This window comes from Rhipicephalus microplus, chromosome X (assembly GCF_043290135.1).
Source record: "Rhipicephalus microplus isolate Deutch F79 chromosome X, USDA_Rmic, whole genome shotgun sequence".
NCBI classification, from domain to species: Eukaryota; Metazoa; Arthropoda; class Arachnida; order Ixodida; family Ixodidae; genus Rhipicephalus; species Rhipicephalus microplus.
Window position 1 is genome coordinate 167,227,775 of NC_134710.1, and position 25,520 is coordinate 167,253,294.

Sequence of the window (25,520 nt, forward strand, 5' to 3'; positions counted from 1 at the left end):
GGTCCCCTAGAGAGTGGATCCCCAGGCCTCCCGAGCGGTATGCCCTGTCGGGCCACTGGTCACCAGTCACCCGGGGGGCCTTATACCCTGTCTACAGCGTGGTCGTCTTTGCCTCAGAAGAAGCCTCTATCAAGGTCTGGGAATAAGAAACTGGAAACAAGCCATCGGGAATGGGTGCGCATGGTCACAGTCAACTCCGATGGCTCCCTCTTGGGCAGCTGTTCTGATGACCAGATGGTTCGTGTGTGAGTGGTGGGCACCAAGGAGTGCAAGCTGGAACTTCGGGAGCACGACCACGTGGTAGAGTGCATCACGTGGGCACCCGAGAGCGCCCACCCGCACCTGGGAAGCAACGGCGGCTGAGACAGCAACCGGCGGCTTGCTGGCAGTGGCACAGGCCGGGCCCAGGGCACTGGACTGTTCCTGGCATCGGGCTCACGGGACTAAACCATCAATCTGTGAGACGTCAGCACTGGCCTGGCCGTCTTCACCCTGGTGGGCCACGACAACTGGGTGCGTGGTGTCAAGTTCCACCCCGGTTTCATATACCTGCTGAGCTGCTCAGACAAGTCGTTGCGTCTCTGCGAGCTGGCACACCAACGATGCTGCAAGATGATGATGACGATGACGACCTCCTATCGATGGCGCTCACCCACAGAGGGGGATGGGCCAAGAACCGGGCGGCAGGATACTTTAATGAAACTAAAATGAAAATGAAGCCAATCTGAAAAAGTAGTTTTAAAATAATACTACCAAAAAAACAAAAATGTTTGCTGAGCAAGCGGTCAAACCATCTCTTGTTTTTGATAGACATAACTACGAATTATAAACTACAGATCTGAAAAGGTTGGGGTTCACTAGCACGGTAATCTTTTAGTTGCGCTGATGTAATCAAACACAGAGGAGCATACATCCCTGTGGCAGTAACCAAATGAAGTTCCGCCAAGTCATAAAATTACTGCTAGAATTACTTGTATTCCTAGCTTTTGTAAAGGGGCTACTAAAAATCTTTTTCTCTGATAAGAATAACGATGGCAGAACAAAAAAAATGTTCAATTGTTTCAATTTCATTGCACCGAATGCATAGCGGTGACGCCTTGAGTCGAGCTTTGTTAAGGTAATAATTTCCTTATGGAACTGCACAGCGCAATCTGGTATAAGTGACCTCTAACTGGCGAGATACACAACACTGTTTATTCCAGCAATAGCTTAAATGCTCGAAATCTTTGACAACGGAGGCCTATCTCGCTAGCCGAACGTCCTCTTCTCTAATCTGCCTGTTCCCCGCTACCCACCGGCTCATACCAAAATCACATATGCAGTAACAATATTTATGTATTTATTTTACCCTTAATGTCAAATGGCATTACAAAGGGGGTGGGTTGTCACAAAAAAGTTAACTTAAGAAAAAGCAGTGAATATGGTTAGATCGCTAAAAGATATCTCTTATAAATACAATATTTTCTAATACATTTATATATTTATATGTCTTAGCTAAAACAGCACAGAACCTATTTATACCATGTCAGCTAATTCAACAAAAAACCTTATTATACAATGTTAGCTGATGTATCGCGGAACAAGTTGTTATCACTTATAGCGATAATGTCACCAGGTAGTCTGTTCCCCTCCTTTGATGCTTGAGGCAAAAATGAATTGAAGAACGTTTTGGTGTTGTATGAAGGGATGCCTACTTTAAGAGAGTGAACAAAGCGGTGGGATATGTGCTAAGGGTGAAGAAGTAGTTCGTCATGCAGAAAGAGATGATGGTACGTGTTCAAAAACGGAGTGCAAGAAAAGTTTTTATGGTGGAAATAATCCTGGTTCTGTTATAATTATACAATATAAAACGAACGAAGTTCTTCTAAACAAGGGGAACAGAAATTACCAGATTATAATAGGTGGGGTCCAACATGGCTTTAGCATATTCTAGTTTAGAGCGTATTAGCGTTTTATAAAGCTGCAGTTTTAAGTCACATGGAGCATTAAAAGGGCTACGTCGTAAATAGCCAAGTATGTGGGTAGCATTGATTATTATGTATTCATTATGAGGTGACCAGTTTAGAATAGTTGTTATATGAACTCCTGGATACTTATAAGAGTTATAAGAATCCAGAGGAATGTTATTATGACAGTGAATAGGTGAGGTAGTAGAGGTTTTTGATAAACACATGATTTTGCACTTTTTGGTGTTGTGGTCCATGAGCTATTTTTCACGTACGCCAGTTAAATAGAGCGTTAAAATCAGCTTGCATTATGTTTATGTCATTATCATTAGTAGTTTCTTGAAAAATCACAAAGTCATCAGCAATAAACTGAACGTTTGATGATACAACTGATGAGAGGTATTTAATATGAATAAAAAAAGAAAAGGGAGCCTATGTCAAATCCTCGCAGAATGCCAGACTAAACTACGTCAAAGATGAATTGTAACTGTTGCAGTAACGAACTGTGCTCTCTTAGTGAGAAAGCACTCAATCCACAGTTTGTTACCGTCAAGACTTAGTTGGTGCAGTTTGTAAAGTAGCAGTCTATGGCAAACCTTGTCAAAAGCTTTTGAGGAACCTAGAAAATTGCAGTTGGCATGGTATAATTTTTTAAGGATCTGAAGAAAGTGATGAGTGACTGCTAATAACTGTGTTTCACAACAATACTTTTTTACGAAAGCTATGTTGTGCAGAAGTTAAAAATGAATATGATTTCAAAAAGTTTTGTCTCTTTGTAAATATACTTTTTAAATAAGTGGGACGATAATTGTTCGGACAGTGTTTATTACCAGATTTATAGAGTAGAACGACTTTGCCGATTTTTTTATTGACTAGGAGTAGTAGAAGTATGCAGTGACTGTTGGAAATTTTCATTAGTACAATAGAATCGTAAGCACAAGTACTTTTATAAAAGAATTGCATTATTTCCATTATAACCAGGAGGCGAATCATTTTTAAGTGATTCAATGAGGTGTACAACTCCAACGGTTCTAATAATCATTGATGACATGGGTGAATAATTGTGTAAAATTGCGCTAGGTAACTTATTGTGGTTATCTAAAGAAAAGATTTCGATTAAACTTTTGTTAGGAACAGCAGCGCAATGGCCTTCACTAATTTCGTTACCGAATGAGTCAATCAAGGATATATGGTTGTCGGACAGCGGCCTATATACTCGGCAGAACTTTTTGCGTTAGTTTGTAACATAGACGGAAACGCGTTTGTAAGAAAGTTATCTATAGGGGATTTATTTGCAGATATGTAGATGTATGATGCAGATTTGTAGACAGCAAACCGGGGGTGGATAGTCGGTAAACATTTTGCGGCACGATAAAAACGTTTCTTTTTGTTGTATAAACGTTTGATGTGAGCTTTCTGCCATGACACACGCGCGTTTGATATGACGGTACGCCAAGGAGAATACTTCATAATTTGTCGATCAGCATCAGCTGGAAATATATTCCAGTTAGACTGCACTGAATGGTTATTCAAACTGCTTAAAAATGTGTCTAGAAGATTTGTAGATTTGATAGTTCACTGTTAATCGTTTAAAAGTTTGCTTGCTTACAATAATCTTTCGTTTTATTTTTTATCTGCTTTAGCACAGGGTGCATTAAATGAAAATGATAGTAATGATTGATCACTAATGCCTGGTGTACAGGTTATAAAAGCAACAAAGTCTGGTTGATTTGTTAATATCAGGTTGGGAATCCTAGCACTGCTAGTAGGCGCCCTGGGGACGTTACTGCTTGTGTCGGAGAAAACACTCAACATATGTTAATAAATTCACTCGGCTGTAACAAAGATGGTAATGAGTAAGGTGCGTTTGCATTCCATGACTAGAAAAGTTAAAATATCCGAGCAGAAACAAAGGATGTGATAAAGATTATGTGCACACAATATTAATTGCGTCATGAAATTCATCGGCACATGCTAAAGATGAAGACGGAAATCGATAGCGTATTTCTAAAAATATATTGTGGTTACCGATGGTTACTATAGCTCAAACTAGCTCTAGTTCAGTAATACTATGAATACAGGAAGAAGGAATGTTTTGTTGAAAAGAATGCCGCCTCCCATCCGATCTTAATGGTATATGTGAAAATGGTTTGCGTCATCCAAGATTTCTTGATCACGGGCATGTGCATGATTGGACGTAAAAACAGCGCAAAAATATGTACAAACACGCAAGAAGAGACGACAAGGTGCTGAACTTGCAAATAATTTTTATTATCAGGAACACAAACATATATCAGACAGAAGACTTAGTCACATGGCACAACATCGCGGCTGCGCAGCTGAGCTAACAGGGTACAAAAAAGAGTCTAATCACAAAAAATTGACACTTACGTAAGCACTCAAGAAACGAAAAGCAAAAAACAAATAATGATCACATCCACTTGCAAAAACATGCGTGACCATCGAAAATACTAACAATCGCTTTAACCCGACAGCACTGAACCCAGGCATCCAACCTGATTTTTACCAAGTGCCATGGACCATTTGCTCACGCATCTTTCCCTCTCGATTTCATTGTAAAGAGACTCCATCACCTCTCTAGTACATTTGTCCGGATGGCCAAAGAAACAAGTGCTTTTCTCCACCAATGGATGGCAGCCACACTCCTTGTAATGAGCTTGCAAGTGCAATCCGTCTTTGTATATTTGCTCTGTTTTTACATCCAAACACGAACCACCAACTACCCCAACTTTCGCTTCTCATGGGCATGAAGCCACGTTTCAATCAAAGCAATTATCTTTGCAATGCATGTATCAATAGCTAATGGTAAAAAGTTTTGTTTAGTACACTTCCAACGTTAGAAAAATGAACGGACACCTGACGGTATGATTTCCTGTCACCTACCCTGGCGCAACCCTAAGTAAATGCGTTCCGTTAAGAAGCCCGCGCATTATCTGTCACCTTTTGATAAATTGATACGTTTTCTTACATCTATAACGTTATCGCACTCCGTAGAAAATACATGCAAATTTTTTAATTAGTATTAACTCTTAACGCAGCATGAGTGACGAAGAAACACGCTGAGCTTTCCCAAAGTTGTTTTCTTTTTACGCCCCGCCGCGGTGGTCTAGTGGGTAAGGTACTCGGCTGCTGACCCGACGGTCGCGGTATCAAATCCCGGCTGTGGCGGCTGCATTACCGATAGAGGCGGAAATGCTGTAGGCCCGTGTGCTCAGATCTGGGTGCACGTTAGAGAGCCCCAGGCGGTCGAAATTTCTGGAGCCCTCCACTACGACGTCACTCATAATCATATGGTAGTTTTGGGACCTTACACCCCACATATAAATCAATCATCATTAAGCTTTTCTACAGGCCTGCCCCGTTGCAACAGAAAAATCTTAGCCGACTTAGATGTTCTCATTCTTCAGTTGATTGTGCAGTGACAGTACTTTTCCCTTCGTTTTGAAGCTAGTGAACTTGGCGACAATGGGGTGGCATTTAGTAGGTGAATGGTTGCCCAAATGGTGCACGCTTTTAAATAACTGCCTGGGAAAACTGTCAAGAACAGCAAAATAGAATTAATCAATTTTGCTTCGGTATGATGACAGGTTTTTTAGAGTCTGGAACTTCATGAAAGATGAAATTGTCCCTATTGGACCTGTCCTCTAGCTTGGTTAGCCTAGATTGCACATGGGAATACACGTCAGTTTGTGCTTTCACGCTATTTTTGCATACTTGTTAGTTCTCCCATCATGCTACCCAGTTTATTGGATTTTTTTCTTCCAGTTCGTCGAGTTGCTTCCGGACACCAGTAATTTCAGCATGATTGTTTCTTTGTCCGGCTTTAATTTCTTTGACATCAGTAGCAAGCTCCGACTGACACTTCAAGCTCTGTAAAAAACGCGAGTGCACATCTTTCAACATATGGAATAAAAGCTTCAATTCTTTGACAGTGTTTACGGCTAAGTCTTTGTGCTGTGGTTCGGGTATTGGGCGCAGGGTTAGTTTCTATATCACCGGAACAAAGCAAAGTGTAAGCCATTGAAGAACATTCGCACTGAGTCTCGCAGAACATCCGTGGGCGCGGTAAGAGCAGTAAACAGCGGTAGTTAGATCTTCTTGCGCGTGGTGAAGAAGTACACACCTGCATGGCGACAAAATAGTGGCTTAGAGCTGTGCGAAGACCACTGCTCTCGTGCCCACTGAAGGCGGCGTCCAGGTGTTTCTTCTTAGAGCGGCCCGTGGTGATTGCTGTTGTTGTCGATGGGCCTGGTCGATCATCTAAGAGTACCCAGGGGGAGTGAATGCTCCGCATGCGTTGAACGGCTACACTGACGAGGTTTGTTGTCAATAGCGGCGCACCTCCTTGAACTAAGCCAGCTGAGCAAGTTGATAACCACGGCATCATAATCGCAAGAAAGGCTTGCATGGTGAAAACATAATGGCTAAGAGATGTGCGAAGACCACTGCTTTCGTACCGAATATTCTCAGCACTTGCACTTCACCACCTTAACATTTTAAGCTCAACAGTTCAAATAGTATCACAAAGTTCACATTCGTCCGTTCTTTTACGTTCGAAGCTCACAAGCACAAAAATAGGCAAATTTGTGTACTACTTATTGACACTGCTGTCGACGTTGCGGCTCCCTGAGAATCAGTGAGGGCGAAGGCATTGCTCGCTTCCACAAATTCGCTTAGATGTGCTACCGTCGTGCCCCTATTTAAGTGCCTATATTCGTTGCTGAAGTTCGTCACCATTACCTTGGCTTCGCCGTTATGAAGCTCTGCTATGCCTCTTGCGACGCACATCTGACGGTTTAGGAGCAGGTGCTGGTCGCCTTCGATGACACCTTGTAAGTTGGTAGACGCTTTGGTGCCGACGGAAATGATGACGCTCGACAGTGGCGGGATGGTTACCTGCTCTTCTGTCACATTCAAGGCATTGTGAGCGACGTTGCAGTCTGACGCCGTTGCATTATCCGTGGACAGCGTAATTGACCTGGATCTTAGGTCGATTACTGCGCCTTGCTGGTCCAGGAAATCTATGCCTAAAATGACGTCTCGCGAGCATTGCTGCAGGACCACAAAATTCACAGAATACGTCTGGCTGTGAATCGTGACTCTTGCCGTGCAGGTTCCAGTCGGTGTTATAAGGTGGCCCCCTGCTGTTCGGATATCCGGTCCTTCCCATGCAGTCTTTACCTTCTTGAGCTTAGCGGCGAAGAGACCACTGACGTACCTCACGAAGGCCGACGTCGACTTCAAATGGGAAACGCCGCAAGTCGAGGCATTTCAAGAATTAAAGCGACGCCTGCAAACGCCGCACATACTGGCGCACTTCGACGAAGAAGCTGACACCGAAATTCACACGGACGCAAGCAGCACAGGGCTCGGCGCCGTGATCGTGCAGAGGACCGACGGACTTGAAAAAGTCATCAGTTACGCTAGCCGGTCACTTTCGAAGGCAGAAGCCAATTATTCCACGACAGAAAAGGAATGCCTTGCCATCATCTGGGCTACATCAAAGTTCCGCCCCTACCTGTACGGCAGGCCTTTCAAAGTCGTGAGTGACCACCACGCCTTGTGTTGGCTAGCTAACTTGAAGGATCCATCAGGGCGCCTTGCACGGTGGAGTCTCAGACTACAAGAATTTGACATCACCGTCGTCTACAAGAGCGGACGAAAGCACTACGACGCCGACTGCTTGTCTCGCGCCCCTGTCGATCCGCCGCCCCAGGATGACCAGGACGACGACTCTTTCCTGGGACCCATAAGTACCGACGACTACGCGGAACGCCAACGGGCTGACCCGGAGCTCAAGATCCTCATGGACTACCTGCAAGGCAAGACCGCCGACGTGCCGAATGTATTCCGCCGAGGACTGGCTTCGTTTTTCCTGCGAAACAACGTCCTCCTGAAGAAAAACTTCTCGCCGCTCCGCGCCGACCACCTCCTCGTGGTACCTTCAGCGTTACGTCCAGAGGTTCTGGAAGCATTACACGACGACCCGACAGCCGGACATCTTGGTGTTTCCCGCACACTGTCACGAATACAAGAGAAGTACTATTGGCCTCGCCTCGCTGCCGACGTCGCCCACTACGTAAAAACATGCAGAGACTGTCAGCGACGCAAGACGCCGACAACTAGGCCAGCCGGACTTCTGCAACCCGTCGAACCACCTCAACGGCCATTCCAACAAATCGGCATGGACTTACTGGGGCCGTTCCCGACGTCAACTTCTGGCAACAAATGGATTGTCGTAGCGACTGACTACCTCACCCGCTATGCCGAAACAAGGGCCTTGCCCAAGGGCACTGCCGCCGAGGTCGCCATGTTCTTCATTGAGAACATCGTCCTCCGCCACGGAGCCCCCGAGGTCCTCATCACCGACAGAGGTACGGCCTTTACGGCTGACCTAACGCAAGCGATCTTGAGGTACAGTCAGACAAGCCACCGCCGAACCACCGCGTACCACCCACAGACGAATGCCTCACCGAGCGTCTAAATAAGACCATCGCCGACATGCTGGCCATGTACGTGGACGTCGAGCACAAGACGTGGGACGCCATACTCCCGTATGTAACCTTCGCGTACAACACGGCCGTGCAGGAAACGACGCAGTTTGCTCCATACAAGCTCGTCTACGGACGGAGCCCAACAACGACGCTTGACGCCATGCTACCGGTCGGCACCGACGAAGAAGACCTCGACGTCGCCAGCTACCTGGATCGCGCTGAAGAAGCTCGACAGCTAGCCCGCCTGCGTATCAAGAGCCAACAGACGGTCGACAGGCGCCACTACAACCTTCGACGACACCACACCGAATACCAACCAGGTGACCTTGTCTGGGTCTGGACGCCGATACGACGACGGAGATTGTCTGAGAAGCTCCTGCGACGCTACTTTGGACCCTACAAGGTAGTCCGACGTCGTGGTGAACTGGACTATGAGGTCGTGCCCGATGGCTTAACGTCATCCCAACGACGCCGTGCACGACCCGAAGTCGTACACGTGGTGCGACTTAAACCTTATTACGCGCGCTGATTAGCTGTGACGCATTGTTAATGTAATTTATTGCATGTACTCTCTCTTATGTTCTGTCTTTAGCATCGGGACGATGCTTTTTCAGAGGGGGGTAGTGACACGTGCGGTTCTTTTGGTTTACGAAGGAAGACGCTATCACTTTCTGTTAAGCGCAACGCAGGCCGCGTTTATCTTGTATGCCACTCTGGAACGCGTTACGACGCGTGTATAAAAAACTGACACGTGCGGTTCTTTTCGTTTGCGAAGGAAGACGCTATCACTTTCTGTTAAGCGCAACGCAGGCCGCGTTTATCTTGTATGCCACTTTGGAACGCGTTACGACGCGTGTATAAAAAACTGACACGTGCGGTTCTTTTCGTTTGCGAAGGAAGACGCTATCACTTTCTGTTAAGCGCAACGCAGGCCGCGTTTATCTTGTATGCCACTCTGGAACGCGTTACGACGCGTGTATAAAAAACTGACACGTGCGGTTCTTTTCGTTTGCGAAGGAAGACGCTATCACTTTCTGTTAAGCGCAACGCAGGCCGCGTTTATCTTGTATGCCACTTTGGAACGCGTTACGACGCGTGTATAAAAAGCCGGCGCAGTGCGCCACTGGGGGTCTTTTTTTTCCGTCGGCCGACGACTGTTCACGCCGCTGTTGCTGTGAGTTGTGTTTGGCCCTGTTTTGCTGGGCACAAGTTCGCCCAATAAACAGTTCGCCTGACATCGCCCTGACTCCTGCGTGCTTCCTCTCAAGTGCTGCGTGTATCACAACCTCGTGACAATATCATGCATGGTCGCTGAACGATCGCAGCGCCAGAGTCTCTTCTGGTTAATTTTAAAAAACTAGAGATTGCGCTACCTTAGAACGCTGAATCGAAGTAGAGTGTCATTCACAAGCGCTCACGAACGTCGCCAGTCAATGCTTCACACGGTCGAAAATCAATCTTGTAAGACCACGGCCTTTAAAACGCTGCGGAGCTCATATACACTTCAATGAGGAACACACCCCGTTTTCAGAAAGGACAGCACCCTAAGTAATACTTCGCAATCACCGTGATCTCTAAGTAGGCTGGTCGTGCTAAAACGTGCATATTTAGAGGAGCATGAGCACTAATGAACACGTGTGCAACGGCTCGTGTATGGCACACGTATGCCATAGCTACACAGCATGCGCTTGAATGAATGAATCACCTATACAAAGATCAAGGGGCTAAGCAAGTCGCAAATCACTTCCTCTTCACGGATCGACTGGTCAAAGTACAGGTCATCCACAAAGAAGCAATGTGAGGGAAACCAAGAAGGTTCTCTTAAAAGACTAGAAGGTATAATAAAAAGCCGCTATCCAAGAGGCAAAGTTTAATTGTGGAACTTTGTCAAATTTATCGAATATGAAGTGGAGTTGGAGCGACTTCGAGCAATTCGTCGTCACGCCGAGCGACGTTATAGGCCCACAAAATTCATCTACGGTTTGATGAAGACGAGACGTCTACAAAAGAAGACTCAACGTCGAATAAATGCTCTACAGTCACTACGATGAAAGTAATAATGTGAGTCGCTCAATCCCCACAAACCTCTTTCGCAATTATGGAGAATAAGCCGTGGCCTAAGAACATTGCCACAACAACGTCGCCCATTCAAATGCCTTGCTCCCCACCAAAGCCGACGTGAAATCGATGTAGCAAAAGACTTCTGCGCCAGGGTTGCCAACAAGGGGACTGCAATCATCGTGAGTAACGTACGAAACGCAGCGATGTCCAGAGACACTCGGATGGACATTATGTTTTCTCTAGAGGAGCTTCAGGCAGCATTCGCAGCAAGCACTCGTCATCTCCTGGACACGATGGAGTCACTTACGTAGTTCTTGCTAACGTAGGACAAACAGCTCGGCGTGCATTTTTAGCTGTATACAATGACTCGTGGAGCAACGGTTTGGTTCCTCCTTCGTGAAAATGCAGCCGCCTTGTGCCCCTGCTAAAACCAGGCAAATCGCCATCGGACATGGTCTCTTATCGCCCCATCGCGCTTGCCAGCTGTTTTGAAAAGGTGATGGAGAAAATGGTGCTGAATCGCCTCGAGTGGTACCTGGAACAAAACATATACCCTGATGTTTGGACCGGCTTTCGACGTGAATGGTCTTCCATAGACAATGTTGTTGACCTTGTCACGTCTGTACAACAGCAGAAAAGCCTAAAAAGATTATCAACGGCAGTGTTCTTGGATGTTAAGGGCGCATACGACAATGTATTGCTTGAAACCATCTTTGACACCTTGGGAAACATTGGAGTGGGGGCCAGGTCTACCGATAGATCTACAGTTATTCAAAGGACAGGACCTTCTTTGTTCAGACAGAAGATGGTGAAACAAGGCACCATTACACTTATCATGGTGTACCTCAACGTGGGGTCTTAAGCCCCATATTTTGCGCTCATCGGCTTCGCTGACGTTCTGCCGCAATCCGTGCAGCTCTCGATCTACGCAGACGACATCTGCATCTGGGCATTAGTGGTCACGCTTCTACGCGAACGAGACAGGCTTCAGAGAGCTGCTACACTGACGTCAAACTTCATTTAGGGACGAAAACGTGAGCTGTCGTTTAAGAAATGCTAACTGCTTGCGTTTTCGCGCAAGACAATGACACCATACGTCGTCAAAATTAATAGACACACAATCAGCTATCAAAAAACACAGTTTTCTGGGAATAATAATAGATCTGGACTTGTCCTGAAGCCCTCACATCGCTTTCATGAAAAAGAAACTCACCATGATTACTCACTTTCTAAGGTTCCTTGCGGCAAACTCTTGGGGTGCATTGGTATACGAGCCATGCTTCAACTGTACACTGCACTTTTTCTCAGTTACGTGCGCTATTGCCTACCTGTGTTCGGCCATACTCGATTAACAAACGTACGTGTCCTCTAGTCAATACAAGCTCAAGCACTGAGAATATGTCTCGGGCTTCCGAGATGCGCATCCTCAGCAGTGACTGCCACAATCACTCATGAACACCGTATCACAACCTACAATCGTGTCGATGCTTTAGGAACGCACATAAGACACACCACCTGGATTCGATTGCATCACCTCGCCTCCCTTGGAACTTCCAGGCAACGCTCTGCGTTCTGCACTATTCTTGCTCCACATCGCATGGTGATTCCCGCAAACATCAGGCACGCAGCAAGACCGTCGTTTCCATTGTGATCTCTACATCAACTGGAAGCCGTGACAACCATCCCCGAAATGCGAAAAAAAATTGTCAAACTCAGCCCTAAAACAAACAATATTATTGTTTCTTTTTACAGTGGACGCATTCACGTTTACACAGATCGGTCGATTACTGAAGCAAGCTATAATGGTGCAGTGGTAATTCCGGATAAATCCGTCACGTTATAGTTCAGGACATCGCATCTAACATAATCCACGACTTCAGAACTCGCCGCCATTCATGTCGCCTTGGAGTTCCTAGTTGAAGAACCGCAGCAGACATGGCCAATCTTATTGGACTCCAAAGCAGCCCTCCAGGGCATTGCCTCACCATATTGTTACGAACCAAATGAACAGCTAGTCGCTGCAGAAAGACTGCTTCATCACCGCGCTATAGAGAACAACATGACATAGCGTATCAATGCATACCGGGCCACTGCAGCATCGATGGAGACGATCGTGCAGGTGAAGCAGTCCGATCTGCTCATAATGATGCCCCTCGTGCAGCTATACCATTATCAAGAACGGATGCCACTACAAGCCTTCGATCACTAGCACGAGAACTAACACGCGCTCAGTGGAATTCACCGGCATTCACCAACGTCCGCCTTTGTAAATTGGACCCACACCTGCAGCTCTGTCTTCCATCAAGAATAACCAGAGCTGAGGAGCTGAGTATTGGGGTGGCCTTTAGGAATGCATATTTGTTTCGAATCGGAATGATTAGCAGCCGGACATGCGACAACTGTGGCTGCGCGGACACATTTTCCCATCTTCTCGGCGAACGTCCTCGCTTCAGTGCGCTAAGAAAAGAACTGTCGAAAGTTTGAGACATACAAGACAATCGCCAATTGTCGGAAGAAAGGGTATTAGGACACTGGCCGAGACCATTATCGGCACGCAAGGCGAGTGCGTTGTTGCACTTCTTGCAGCCAAGTGGTCTAAGGCGTTCTTCAACGTCTCTTTTCTCTATCCTTTTATTCCCCTTCCCCCCTTCCCCAGCAGATGGTAGCCAGCTGGTCTGAGAACTGGCTAACCTCCCTGTCCTTCCTCCTTCAATCCTCCTCCTCCTTACGAAGAAGAACTGCGTAGAAGAAAATCGCACAGCATCAGGGAAGCAGTGCCTTCTGGGGACTCCACAGGAAGCACTGCCGTTTCAGCGTCCTACGCCGAGTTATTAATTTACGCATGAGCACTTATAGACCATACGCATCTCCATTCGAATGTACACGTCATTTGTACTAATAAATGCGAACCATTTTCTAGCAAAATTTGGCTATTTGAGTGCATCTATCTATCTATCTATCTATCTATCTATATATCTATCTATCTATCTATCTATCTATCTATTTAGACGCTCGCGACTTTCTGCTCTCTTGGCCGTTTCAATAATGGTATCAATACCAAACTTGGTATGGCATAACATAACGATATGGCGAGTATTACTGACTACTCATAACATGAAAGTCATGACAGGTATGTCGTAAATCTCATAATTTGCATTTCATGGTGTTGCTGCTCCTGTGGTGGTTTCGTTCAGATCAGAAACTGGTATGGTACGACATGACTGCTTGGCGAAAGCAAGTGACAGCCCCTTACGTGGAAATCATTACATGCATGTCATGTCACAAACTGACTACATGCCACACTCATGATGCCCTCGTGGCCCTTTCACTAGCTTCAAACACACCAATTTGGTATTACGTAACGCGAACGGACCACGAAGGTAAATGACACGTCAAAACATGATAATCATGGCATGCGTGTTGTGTAAAACATGACTACATGCTACGCTCTTAGCGCGCTGGTGGCCGTTTCGCTAGCTCAACACATACCAAATTTGGTATCACGTGACATGAATTGACTACAAAAGTAAATGACAGGTCCAAACATGATAATCATGATATGTGTGTCACGCAAAAACATCGCTACGAGCTACGCTCCTAGCGTGCTCGCGTCCGTTTCGCTAGCACCACATATAAAAAGTTTTTTATTAGGTGACGAGAATGGATGACGAAAATAAATGACACGTCCAATCACGATAATCATTACGTGCGTGTCATAAAATATGACTACATGGTCGTTTCGCTAGCTCCACATATACCGAATTCGTTATCACGTGACGTGAATGGGCTACGAAGGTAAATGACAACTCCGAACATAGAAATAATGACATGGACGTCATGTACGGCAAAATTTACGTCCACCTCGTAACGTCGTACTGATAATCAAGTGACATATCGACCTTCTTCAGTCGTACTTCACATATCCGCGATTCCCACTGTACGTGGGATCTGCCAACAATTTTGTCGCCTGAACAAGTTCAAGTTCTCGATAAAGTATTTCCCGGAAAGCACCACGATACTTCAAGGGAAATGCAGTAAACGTTAGTAACGCCACACCTGTAATTATTTCTATTGGCATGACAACGTCAAGTAAACTTAACATAAAATAATACCGGTGCGCACATTTTGAGAAGCTTTGATTTGGTTGAATGTCTGATTCTCCTGTCATTGTATAGTGCTAATAAACACCTCAGCACTTTCCCGTTTGTTATAAGTGTCTGTATCAGTGCGCAGTACGCGCAGACGTTAGAATGAAGCGGGAATAATGACAGATTGGCGTGTATGTACTTCCGTAAGTCACGTTAAATATTTGTGAAAAAGGAGAAGGTATCGCAACATCCATCCACATAAAAAGGAGACGTAACCCGAGTGCAGGTGTACGTATACCAAAACAAATAAAAATAATGTGAAACTAGTAAGAGATAGACATACAATATTAGAAAAATGATACGTACTTGAACACAAACATGGCATCACAAAAAATATTGATGTAAACGATTACCAAGTTCACAAAAACATCCGAAAAAGGAGTATTGCGATAATGCGTTTTGATGTATCGTCTAGTAATTTGGTAAATATTGAGGCGCATGGCCAGGACATTCAGTGAGCTTGACAAGATAAATATACAATTTAGGCGTACGCCAATTAGTGTGCTTTTTGAAGAAATCGAAATATGAACAAATTGAAAAACATTTGACTCATAGAAGCAAAGGAACAGAAGACCCTAATAAATAAAAAATATGGTAATTATGCCAAGATAGTTCACTTACGTCTAATTAGGAATTTTATAAATATGAACCTGCTAATAAATAACTTGCTAATTAAGACCGTGATTCATGCATGGAACCTTGCAGTAGTATAATACAAACACCGAGTTTACGCAACAAGACGGACAACGTTCAAACTGTTTTGCAAGTGAAAGCCTTATTCACCAAAGATTCGGCCACGTTTTCTTTAAGACATGATCGTTATAGAATTGTATTCATAATAACGTGACATAAATTTTTTGAGACCTGTATGAAGCGTACTGCCAAGCTGTCTTTCATCTTTCCTTTTCCCTTTGGCAGGCTATATCTTGGCTCAAATAGAGTTACAATAACAAACTAACATAAAACCACTAGAAATCAAGGATGCCAATGCTTTTGATTGGTCTCACTTTTGTTCTGACCGCAGTTCTCGAAACAACTTTACACAAGTAACAAGGGGATAGATGGGAAGTTAAAGGTAAATTGCAATAACTCAGCACGCACATGAACGAAATTAACTGGTAGTAAGAGTGAATTTCTGTTTGTGGTATGTTGTCGGTGTTAAACTTGCACAGATCTCTCTCAATTCTGCAGGCCCGTTACAAAGATTGGTTTGGTGTTGTGGGCGTTACGTGTTCCTAACCTGTTGGCACACCTGCCACAAATGGCTCACAAAATGCTGCTCTTAGCGTCTAGATTACAGATTTCATCAATCTATCACCTCAAATCTCTTCCAGCGATAATATTTGCTTCCGGGTAAAACGCGAAATAAAGTGAACTGTCGAAAAACATCCGAAAGCCTCTTTGTAAGACACTCACCATAGATAACTGTAATGTATAGACAACTGTATTTAGTTTTAATTGCATTTCTCTGCTTTAGTATCTACTTCTAATGTCTATTTTCCTCAGTGTCGTCGTCCGTACGTATAAAGAGCATAATATTGACATTTATTGAGATATGTCCCCATATTGGCATGGTGGGTGCAAACGACACAGTTCCCGTTTCTACCCGTTTGAACGCAGCTGCCGTTTCAGGCGAAATGCCCCTTACTTAACGCCAACTAGTCCTCTGCCCCCCCCCCCCAAAAAACGTAACGTGATACCGATGCCAAACATTTACGAAAATATATCACTAAGAACTTTAAAATGTCTTTCTAAATTCATGCCAACACATAAAACAACCAATACAAGGAGCTCCGAAATATAGAAACTGCCGAGGTGTAGAACAAATTATACCTATCAGATGCTACGACATCGACTACCCTATCACTGAAACAAAAACTATAACACTTTGTACTGTGTGGTGACATAAACATGTATGTAACTGCAAACACCTAAGTGCTTGGGATTATAATGCAGTGGATTTATTGCATAAAAATTGTTTTCTTAATTTTTGTAGTACGCCTACAAAACTTGGGTTAGACACTGGAATGCAGTATTGTGTGTATTATGTCCGCCCCCCCTAAAAAGTTGTATATATTGTGCTTTTTTCTGTTTTAGAGTGCACCCCGTGCCCTTAAACACCCGTTCCGGTGTTAAGCGGCGTCGCTGCTGCCGTCGCCGTCGGTGGCGTAACCACGGGAACGTATGCGTGGCACAAAAATTAGGCAATTTGCACTAATGTGCACAGCACCTTGTCACAAAACGAGCGCTCAAAAGAAGGGTGTGCCGCCAAATTCCCGCGACGAAACACCGGAGTGACGCCGCGAGGTGAACGATAGAAAAAAGAAAACAAGCATCCAAAGACTCCCGGGCACGCGCCCTTTTCCCCTCGGGAGCGTAGGTTCGCCGACGAACCTCCTCACACCACATCGGCGGTCGAGCAAGCCCTCGAATTTTCTTGATGGAAAGGGGCGTGGTGATGCCGGGTTGAGTCATCCGTCGCGGACGGCCCCCGTATCATCTCGCCCTTTCCCCCAGTCTTCGCTGCGCATCGCGCAGACGAAATGATGAGAACTTTCTGGAATCTCACGCGGAAGGTATTTAATCGAGCAGCCGAGATGGGAGTTCAGGAGAAGACGGAAGTTAGCGCCAGAGCGCGTGGGGTATTCCGCCGTGTAGTCGGCGAAGGTTTTGTCCGTAGTGACAAAGCAGGAGAAGAAGAGAATTTCCACCTAAGGGGTGAAGGCTCGAGCTACAGGCAAGAGTGTGTGTCTGCCGCTATCGAGCGAAGACGCGTGGCAACAGCTGCGTGTGTGAAGCCGACGTGTTTCTTACGAAGAAGTTTGAAGCTTGGAGAGTGGCCACTTGAAGACGCGAGGTTTCCTGGAAGAGAAACTTCGGGGGCAGCAGAACGACAGAGGTTTCCTGGAAGAGAAACTTCGGGGGCAGCGGAACGACAACAACGCTGGACTTTGAGTGAGTGATTCTCGGAAGAGTATCATTCAGACTTCTGTTCCAAGAACTTTGGACTGAATAGGTTTTCTATCTCTTTAGTCTTTAGGTGTCTTGGTTGTTCAATGCATGCGACTGCATTGTAGTGCGTATTGTTGTTTGTGTCCGTTGTTTCCAGTGTGGCTGATTGCACTGTGTAGTACGTTGTTTGATTGGTGACATATTGTATCAACTATTGTGGAGTGTGCATACTTGTGTATTGTTTTTTTGATCTGCCATTATTGAGAATATGATTTTGTTTTGTTTATCAACTCTCGGCTCTGACTTGTTCTTTGGGCCACAGCTGGTGTCCGCTGGCGCCCCAAAAAGTACCACTTCTAAATTGTCCACGCTTTCGTGGTGCGGTTCAGGGGGCCGATACTTCGGTCCTTGGAATTAGCCCGGCGATCGCCTCCCGAATTAACGGGACCTGTGACACACGTAGAAGTGTGAAGCGTCGATGGTGTCACCACTCGAACGAGTATGTGCCACAGGAATTGAGCAAACCCCACTACCATGCACGGCTATTGCAAGCGTCAAACTAAAATGAAGTATGTGCCAAATGAATTGGGAAAGAAGCAAGCAAAGAAAACTCCTGGGCAAGCCCAAACACCACGTAGAACGGGCGCCAGTATCAAATGAAAACAAAGTATCTGCCTCCGGAAACGGGCGAGCAAAGTTGGATAACAACTTGCTGGTAGTGGTTGTGTACATCGACATTGCGCACTTTCTGCAACTCACATGAACCACACTTCGGCCCACACCGACGTTACTTTTGGAGAACCTTGATATAGGCAGCAAAACAAAAGAGACATATTGTTCCCAGTTATGATCAAGAACATCCCGTTCCCATTCATCGTAACGTATCCCAGTGATGAGACGACCTCACGGAACTCTTATATATACCCCGTCTTTGGCAAACAGTCATTGATGGAGAAATTGATTTCACCCTCGACAAAGCTTCCTTGATTACATTACGACAGGCAAACGTGTGCTCCCATTAGAAAGAGTTCCGGAAAATAAGTAGAGCTGCGCAACTGTCAATGCATACATACATATCTCTTCCAAATTGTTTTTCTCAACTTACCGCAAAACCAAAACACCTAAACAGCTGCGCTCCGAATTCGTATTATGCAGACGCTTAATCGTTGGGAATTTTTTCTTTTTTACAACGTTTGCTTTTAAGATTTTCATCGTGTATTGGTGGCCGTTAGCGTGTACTTTCAGTGTTCTAAACATGAACGTACCATTATTTCTTTTTTAGTGTAAAAGTGTTTTTTGATTTGTTGTTTCTTTGCTGCCTCAAAAATGGGGCTGTCAACCGCGTGAAGCATTGCTGGCTTTTATTCGTGGTCGTTAAGATGAGTAGTATGTACGCTGAAAAATTGGTTTGGCATAATTTTACTTCATCTATATACGTGTACGGCTTAATACAACTGCTTTTCATTTTCCTGACGAAAAGATGAGGCGAAGAACCGGGGTTTGGTCGTGAAGCATGGCTAAGCTTCTGCCCCCAGTGATAACGTCACACTTCTAGATAAATTTTACCTGGATGCCGAGGCAGAAATTGAACCCTTAGCTGTTGTTTAGATTAACAGCCCCAGTGCTCTACCGAAGAAGCCCACACCACAAGAATACTTATTTTTCGCATCAGTGTCAACTAAATTTCTCTCCTCCATGCTATTAATCAACTTGATCGGGATCGCGGCGCCCTAGAGTTTCCCATAGGTAGACCGGAGGCAACTCTGGCACTAGTGTCTGTACGAGGGGCAACGCAAGGCGTTTCAGCCAGCATCGGAATGATGTGTAGTACACAAGTTTGTCTATTATACGCACCTTCAGTTCCACTTGACTTCGCGTGGCTTGGAGGTGTTTTGTCATTAAATGACAATCAGTCAAAATACTTTAGTTGCGAAGCAGCTCTTTGACTAGCTTGTGTAACGCTGTCCCTCCGTCCACACTACTCCCCTCGCCGCAGGTGTTGGAGCGGTGCAAAGTAGCTCATGCTCTCCTAGCAGTGCGCCGTGACGTCTTTCTCGCACGCCAGCTATGCGCTCGCCTTGTGTCAGCTCTCTCTCACTTCACCCTCTCCACCGCTTGCTGCGATCGAGCCCATTCCTCACGTGGACATCATTTTAACCGCGCCACTTCTCTCTATCTGTCGGCGAGAAGAAGCCGTGAGCCGGCGCGCGCGCCTCGAGAATCTCGCAGCGCCGACAATGTGGACCGCGCGCCGCTGCTTGCCGCAAGATCACGCTGACGGGTAGTACGCCGTAGTGGCAGGCTTCCCGCTAGTGTGTGCGTTCCTTTCGCAGATGTCGCCGGCGTTGCGAGGGTTAGTGAAGTCGATCGCGTTCGCGAATGGCGACGTCAACAACGACGAGGCGAGAGCCTGGGAAGCCGAACGATAGCGTCGGAGTGAAAGACCAGCGACACCGTCTAGGTGATAGTCGGGAACACCGATCGTGTTCGAGAATACATAAGGCACGCGGGTAACACAGACGAGACGCGAGCCAAGTAAGATGAGCGCCTTGACTTCAAGACGTCCCGTCTCCCACACTTTAAGGCAAAAGGGCGTTAAAAGGGTGTGTGGTTTGTCTTTTTGGGGACTAATGGGGCTGCCACAACCATTAGTCTATTTAAGGAATAGCGGAACCACGGCTAACAGTTAGTCCCCACTGACAAACTCAAGGAACTAACATTTAGTCCTCACATTTGCACCTTAGTGAGTAACCATCAGTCCCACAATTCACCTCAAAGGACTAAAATTTTGTCCTCACATTTGCACCCTATAGGGCTACTGTCAATCCCCACATTTACACGTTACCGGGCAACCGTTACTCCTCACAGTTGCACCTCGCTGGACGAACGGTAGATCCACTCAAGTGCTCCAATCGGATGAACTTTGTATCCTTAGTTCAAACATTGCTTTTGTTGATTTTCCGCCAGGCCTAATACTTTTTTCGCCTGTTTTTCTGCGCCGCGAGTAACAAATAGCGCAGAAAAGAAGACGCGAGAAAGTAGTTAGCCACCTATGTGTAACTGCTTTCGCAGTCACAGCAACAACGAAAGAGAAAAGCGAGACATCGAAATCTTTATTTTTCTACATACACACAAAGTTTATCCATTCTTCTAAATGAATTCATGGTGAAGTAAACAAGTCCAGTCTCTTTGTCACATCTTGTTCACTCTTTGTGTTGCATCTCCGACGGATGCGATAGATAACAGGCATTGCAGACGCCAGCGCACGCAACCTTCTGCCTGTTGTGTTCCCACGGCTGTACGTACAATAAGATAGTAGAAGTAGTTAGGCACACGTCACAGAAGATGAAGATGCACGCATATGACAAGTACGTGCAAGGTAATATAAGAACATGCGTGTAAAGTATGGCACACAAATAACTTTACCTTCACATCTCGCACAGTCCTTCTGAAGCTGCTCTGACGAAAGAGATGGATGACAGGCATCGCAGACGCCAGCGCACACAGCCTTCAGCCCGGTGTGTGCCCACGGCAGTAATTAAGTATGTAAAATAGTGAGTCACACGTGACAGAGGATGAATACGATTGCATATGAGAAATACGTGCAAGGTGAAAAAAAACATACGTGAGATATGACATACTAATAATTTAAACGCGATATCACACAACCTCAAAGACTCATTTCGATCCCCGTAGCGCAACAGCTTAGGAGCAGCGGCCGCAGCCACAACTCCGCGAACCACCGTGCCGCCAAAAAGTCGGCGAGTCCAAAGCGAGTGACGTCGTTCAGCTCGAGCAAGCGAACACGAGACCAAACATGGCACTGTACGCGGAGTGTCTGCCGCCAGAGAACTTCGAACAGAAGAGCGAGCGCACGCTTGGCCGCCGCCATGAACAGCGCTGGGCTGGTTTGAACTAGCGCCGAAGAAATCGACGGTAATGCGGCCCTTTTCCAGAAACTCGAGCGAATGCAGCGTGCAAACGCGAGTCCACCGCCGCGGCCAACGGATGGCGCCGAGCTACTTGCGACCGACTGACGGGAAAGCCAGCCGTAATGGCGACCAATTTTCACTGAGGTCCGACGCTAGCGAAATCCCCGCTAGCCCGTGCTGGTGCACTTACAGCGCGCGAAATACTACAACCAAGCTTGTTACGAAAACCCGCAACGTGTTTTCGACTACTCCCAACACAGCGACGAGGTCTCAGCCCAATATCTTTAGCCCGGAGCTCATCGTGGCGGTCAAGACAGGCGAGCACTCGGGAGGCCGACGGCAAAGGCGGCCAATTTCCAGGCGGTCTCAAAGCACAGGCAAACTGCAGACGCCCAGGCTGACCTTCGCGGTGCATTTCGTGCGTGTGATATACAACACGACCGAGCCCGTTGCCGGCAAGCACGATCCGTATCGCACACGCAAAAAGTAGAGTAGAATAAAGAATGATAATCTACTTGCGAAAGAATCCAACGCTGATTTCTGCCCTGAGTCGGACTGAAGTATACATTCGATAGGCCTGCCGTCTTCTCGGCCGTCATGTTGGCCTTCCCAACTGTTGCTGTCGTGTGTTGGTCGTGACTATATCTAAGCCACTGATATAGAGCACGGCGTGGTGACGTGTCGAGGCTTGCTCCAGACTTCATGGGTGCAGCGAAACGTAAAAGCAGCAGCCCACGCTCATCAAAGCGTACACACAAGCACCAAGTCGTAATTCCTAGATCGTCGTATCGCGGCCGTGGTCGACCACTCCAAGCGTGATGCAACGCGAACCGTCGCCAGCAAAATACGGAGAAAGACTGAGCCAGGAGAGGAAGGGGACGGATAGTGACCTTGGCAACGCTTTGCGCACTGCCTGCATTTGCCGGGGGGGGGGGGGGGGGGGGGGCAAGCGCTGCGCCATACTCCCGACCAGGCTGCAGAAATTAGGTGCCTTTATCCTCTTCTAACCACTACCACCGTTTCCCAGGCGGTTCATCCCTTTGGAGCGTGTTTGCAGATTAAGTGGTTTACACGCAGCACGTTTCCCTCTGTGGTTGCTCCTCAGCGGTCTATTCGTTCATCGCGCGCACCTATTGGGCTCCGTTACTACTTTTTCGGTTAATTTGGCCTTAGAGTGCATATCTTTGCGTTTCAAACAAACATTTACACGAGTAAACTCTACACCGAGTGTCGATTCAAACCGTTCGGCCAGCACCCGCGTTGACACCCGTTATAAGTGGGTCAACGCCGGGAGCTCCAATGCTGCTTTGCATCCAATCAGGGTCTCCTTAAGGGAGATGACTCATAGTTTTTTTATTTACATAATGTTACTGCTTATGTGATTTGGGTATGAGCCGGCGGGTAGCGGGGAACAGGCAGATTAGAGAAGAGGACGTTAGGCTAGCGAGATAGGCCTCCGGTCAACCTGACGAGCGGCCTAGACGAGTCGGGAGGATGGTCCGGCTCAAGGCTCTTGTGGCCTCCACCTGGCTGTGCTTAGTAATTTATTCATTCCAAAAAATAACGAGTTTCAAAGACGAACACACTTGTTTGTCACCACCAGACTTCCCACAATTCCGCGCTCCGCCGGAATGGACCTAAAGAAGTGAAGCAAACCCCCTAAATGCGCGCAGCACCAATCTCTTCCCGGACTATGAAAATAGTGTTTTCCCAAAGGCAGAGGGAAGAGCTCAACAAGGCGGTTGCCGATTATATGGCATCCAATGGGTTCATGGAAGCTCTTGAAGCCTTCAAGAAGGAGACAGACATGCCTGGCGACATAGACAAGAAGTACGCTGGCCTTCTCGAAAAGAAATGTACGTCTTTAATCAGGTTGCAGAAGAAGGTGATGGAACTGGAAATTAGACTGGCAGAAGCCTAGAAAGAGTACATTTCGGGCGCACCCACACCGTAAAAGCGGTCCCTTACAGAGTGGATCCCCAGGCCTCCCGAGCGGTATGCCCTGATGGGCCGCTGGTCACCAGTCACCCGGGTGGCCTTATACCCTGTCTACAGCGTGGTCGTCTTTGCCTCAGAAAAAGCCTCTATCAAGGTCTGGGAATACGAGACTGGAGACAAGCCATCGGGAATGGGTGCGCATGGTCAGAGTCAACTCCGATGGCTCCCTCTTTGCCAGCTGTTCTAATGACCACACGGTTCGTGTGCAGGTGGTGGGCACCAAGGAGTGCAAGCTGGAGCTTCTGGAGCAGGACCACGTGGTGGAGTGCATCGCGTGGGCACCCGAGAGCGCCCACCTACACCACCTGGAGGGCAACGGCAGCGGAGACAGCAACCGCCGACTGGCTGGCAGTGGCGCAGGCCGGGCCCAGGGCACTGAACTCTTCCTGGCCTCGGGCGCGTAGGACAAAACCATCAAGCTGTGGGACGTCAGCACTGGCCTGGCTGTCTTCATCCTGGTGGGCCACGACAACTGGGTGCGTGGTGCCAAGTTCCACACCCGTGGCAAATACCTGCTGAGCTGCTCAGACGACAAGACGTTGCGTCTCTGGGAGCTGGCACACCAGTGATGCTTCAAAATGATGATGATGATGACGATGATGACCTCCTATCGATGGCGCTCACCCACAGAGGGGGATGGGCCAAGAACCGGGAGGCAGGATACTTTAATGAAACTAAAATGAAAATGAAGCCAAGCTGAAAAAGTAGTTTAAAAATAATACTACCAAAAAAACAAAAATGTTTGCTGAGCAAGGGGTCAAACCATCTCTTGTTTTTGATAAACATAACTACGAAATATAAACTAAAGATCTGAAAAGGTTGGGGTTCACTAGCACGGTAATCTTTTAGTTGCGTTGATGTAATAAAACACAGTGGAGCATACATTCCTGTGGCAGTAACCAAATGAAGTTCCGCCAAGTGATAAAATTACTGGTAGATTTACTTGTATTCCTAGCTTTTGTAATGGGGCTACTAAAAATGTTTTTCTCTGATATGAATAACGATGGCAGAATGAAAATAATGTTCAACTGTTTCAATTTCATTGTACCAAGTGCATAGCGGTGACGCCTTGAGTCGAGCTTTGTTAAGGTAAAAATTTAGTGGCGGGACTGCACAGCGCAATCTGGTATAAATGACCTCTAACTGGCGAGATACACACCACTGTTTATTCCAGGAAATCTCAAATGCTCGAAATCTTTGACACCGGAGGCCTATCTCGCTAGCCGCTTGTCGTCTTCTCTAATATGCCTGTTCCCCGCTACCCACCGGCTCATACCCAAATCATATATGCAGTAACGATATTTATGTATTTATTTTACCCTCAATGTCAAATGGCATTACAGAGGGTGGTGGGTTGTTACAAGAAAATTACTGAACAAAAAGCACTGAATATGGTTAGATCGCTAAAAGAGATCTCTTATAAATACAATATTTTTCAATACATTTATATATTAATATGTATTAGCTAAAACGGCACAGAACCTGTTTATACGATGTCAGCAAATTCAACAAAAAAAACTCATTATACAATGTTAGCTGATGTATCACGGAACAAGTTGTTATCACTTATAGCGATAATGTCACCAGGAAGTCTGTTCCACTCTTTTGAAGCTCGAGGCAAAAATGAATTGAAGAACGTTTTGGTGTTGCATCAAGAGATTCCTACTTTAGGATAGTGAACAAAGCGGTGGGATATGTGCTAAGGGTGAAGAAGTAGTTCGTCATGCAGGAAGAGATGATGGTACGTGTTCAAAAACGGAGTGCAAGAAAACTTTTCCTGGTGGAAATACTCCTGATTCTGTTATAATTATACAATATAAAATGAACGGAGTTCTTCTAAACAAGTGGAACAGAAGTTACCAGATTATTATAGGTGGTGTCCCACATGGATGTAGCATATTCTAGTTTAGAGCGTATTAGTGTTTTATAAAGCTGGAGTTTCAGGCCACAAGGAGCATTAAACGTCTA

The 25,520-nt window shown here is 46.2% G+C and overlaps 1 pseudogene; it reads left to right on the top strand.

Moving 5' to 3' along the window:
* The first annotated feature begins 39 nt into the window (after window positions 1-39).
* Window positions 40-24,121, top strand: LOC142775147 (uncharacterized; annotated as a pseudogene).
* The last annotated feature ends 1,399 nt before the right edge of the window (window positions 24,122-25,520 follow it).